We start from the raw sequence: 3,512 nt of genomic DNA, 5'->3' as shown, positions 1-3,512 counted from the left end.
CTCCTGTCTCAAAAAAAAAAAAAAAGAAAGAAAGAAAAAGAAAAAAGGCGTTCAGTCACAGCATTAGTTCCTGGTAAGGACAGCGTGTATCCCATAATTTTTAGTACATTATTGTATGGAACATGGTTTGTTTCAAAATGATGAAATATTTCTAACCATTTGTTCTCTGTTGTGATTTTTGCTGATGCCCAAGATTTAATCTTTTCCTTATCAATACATTTTTTTAATAATGATACCTCGTAAGTCATAAGTGTCCCTTTCAAGGCTGGCGCTAGACTTTTTTGCCACCACTATAAAATATAAATAATACAAGTACTGTCTGCTAAATTCATGAAATAAATAAATTACTTACCTAAATTATCTGAATAGCTGATTTGTTGACATCACTTGTTGAACTAGCACTAGCACACAGTACAATGTGTATCGTCTGAGAGACAGTTACAAAATGTTTTCGTGGTTGCCAATGCCAAAAAATGCCATTGTTCATTAAGTCCAAACAATAGTGGTCGAATTCTAACAACTGATCAACAATGCGAACTTTGATAAGCAGTTCTCAACAATGATTTGTTATTATTAAAGTTTAACATTATAAAATTAACAAAAGTGATATAAAACTCATATCCTGGCGAAATAGCCACATGGCAGTGTTGGGACCAGAATTGCCGCTGAGAGACCACCACACACAAGTAAAGACAAGAAGTGCTTTATTTTGCAAGCATATGCCTGGGCCACTCTTCCTTTCAGCGTGGCTGGAGGAAGGGCGGTACCCCCCAGTGAAGCAAAGTGCATAGAGGAATTTCATCAGGTGTTTTGTCGGGCTGGGCTGCTATTGGCTGAGCTGTTTATGGTTAGGGACCCTCTAGAAAGGGGGGGGGGCCCTACTTGTTTGGTCCAGACAGTTTGGCTCCTTCTGAGCTAATTGTCCTTGCCTAGAAGTGAGGGAGGGAGCCAGTCTCCTTCCGATACTGATTCCACTTGGAGGACTTTGCCCAGGAGCGGAGTAGGGAGTTTACATTAGCCTTTTCATTTCCAAATGAAGTTACATTAACCTCTTCATTCCCAAATGGAGTTACATTAACCTTTTCAGCAGCCAAAAACCGTATATTCCCTTCCTGTTCTCCCGCCTTTCCCTAGCTTGTCATGCATTCTTTCCAAAAATCGGGACTTTTTAAAAATGCTGCTGGACAAATTGTTAAAAATCAGGACTGTCCTGCCAAAAACGGGATGTCTGGTCACCTTAGGTTAGCGCAGTGGCTCACATCTGAAGTCCTAGCACTCTGGGAGGCTGAGGCAGGGGGTTTGCTTGAGCTCAGGATGTTGAGACCAGCCTGAGCAGGAAAAACTAGCCAGGCGTTGTGCCTGGTGCCTGTAGTCCCACCTATTTGGGAAACTGAGACAGGAGGATTGCTCAAACTCAGGAGTTTGAAGTTGCCATGAGCTAGGCTGACACCACAGTTCTCTAGCTTGGGCAAAAGAGTGAGACTGTTTCAAAAATAAAAATCCTTATGGGTTTGCTGTCTCCTTACCAAGTGACTGTATAGAAATGTGAAAATGTGACAAGCCAATTTAACTGCTGCTGCTTAGACACTGTTTCACCACTTGACCAACTAGCATCCAACATTAGGTGACAATGCCTCTTTGGAGAGGAGGCAGACATGAGGAGACCCCCTGGGATCTGGAAGTGTATGTTCTTTCTCACACGTAAAAGGTACTTATGGCTCAGCGCCTGTGGCTCAAGTGGCTAAGGCACCAGCCACATACACCCAAGGTGGTGGGTTCGAATCCAGCCCGGGCCCACCAAACAACAATGACGGCTGCAACCAAAAAATAGCCGCGTTGTGGCGGGCACCTGTAGTCCCAGCTACTTGGGATGCGGAGGCAGGAGACTCGCTTGAGCCCAGGAGTTGGAGGTTGCTGTGAGCTGAAATGCCATGGCACTCTACCCAGGGGGACAGCTTGAGGCTCCTGTCTCAAAAAATAAAATAAAATAAAATAAAAATAAATAAATAAATAAAAGGCACTTATGGGGAAAACTCCCACTAGCATGGATCACCAGTATGTGAATCAAGATTCAGTGCAAGTGCCTCTGTCTTCTGACGTCCAAAGCTTCCACGATATAAATGATGTCCTTGTTGGTTGGTAGATCAAAAGCCTTAATCTCAACAGCCCTGACTCTGGGTGTTATCTCACCTCCACCAGCAGGGGTAGCTGGTCAACCCCAACAAAATCCAGCGTCTCCTTTGCCAAGTAAAGTTTCTTATGCTCTATCTGTGTGGGCAGATTCACAATAGCCCTCTGGATGCCAAGAAAAAAAAAAACTACTGTTTTTTACAAAGTAGAGAACACCACGACTGTGCTCCAGACCATTAGTCCTATGTCTTGCGGTCAAAGAGTCCCCACGAGACATTGGCTTCATCTGCTCCTAATAGATCAACTATATTGGACTTGTGATATCTTTTCATCTCTCAGTGGTCACTTACCATAGTTGATAGCTGTTCAAACTGTGTCATGCTTTAATTAACAGAGGTACCCCCAAGTGATCTGAACTGGTGCTGCTAAAAGTACTATAATAATTAATGATTTAGGTATGTATATTACTTCTCCTGATTATATGGGATGTTCCTAATGGAGAAATGCCACAATTAAAACAGCCATAGGATAAGATACAACCAGGAGCGCACCTGGCTACCCCAGCCCAACCAGGTGGTATCAGTAAAACAACACAAGATAGGAGGTGCAGGAACAAGAACAACATCTATTAAACAAAAACCTAATAGAGATGGAAATGCTCTGAAAATAGATTGCCATCCCACTTAGGCCATTCAGGCTTAATGGGCCTTTTGAGCTGCAAATGCCAGTGACCAACAATTATGCAGACTGGATCCTGTGCCAGACAGAAGCTGCCACCGTGCAACACTTACCTCTGGGGTTTTGCATATGGTTCTTGCCTTGGTATATAGAGATTTCTGAGGATAACTGGAGCTGATTCACAGGCAAATTAGCTAAGTTAGTTAAGTCTGATGGGGTATCCTGGACCCCTTGCAGCAGTACAGCCACACGCACACACACAAATCCTGTTTAAAACTTTGCATCATAAAGCCCCGGAAAGGCTTTGCATCCCTAAGGGTGGCTCCAGGGCAGATGGAGCAGGGGGCTTGTCAGCATGAGTAGCTGATAAAAAGACTCCCACTTCCCAACCCTACATCTTCCCTGCCCCACCCAGCAGGAACAGATGTGACCAGGGAAGCAATATACACCCTTCCCACCAACAAAGACTGAGGTGGTGTTCCAGTAGCACAGGGCAAATGAAGCAGGCCAGAAGAGCATTGCAAGTTCTCTGAAAACTAAATTGTCATTGGAACCACAGGTTCAAAGGTCAAAACCTGCACACTAAGCCTAAACACAATGCCTACTAAAATAAAAGATTTGAATAGGATCTTGAATGTCCTAACATAGGCTCAGTGCCTGTGGCTCAAGTGGCTAAGGCGCCAGCCACATACACCTAAGGTGGC

This window comes from Otolemur garnettii, unplaced genomic scaffold (assembly GCF_000181295.1).
Source record: "Otolemur garnettii isolate 467f Iridium unplaced genomic scaffold, OtoGar3 scaffold00153, whole genome shotgun sequence".
NCBI lineage: Eukaryota > Metazoa > Chordata > Mammalia > Primates > Galagidae > Otolemur > Otolemur garnettii.
This window is presented reverse-complemented; position numbering follows the sequence as displayed.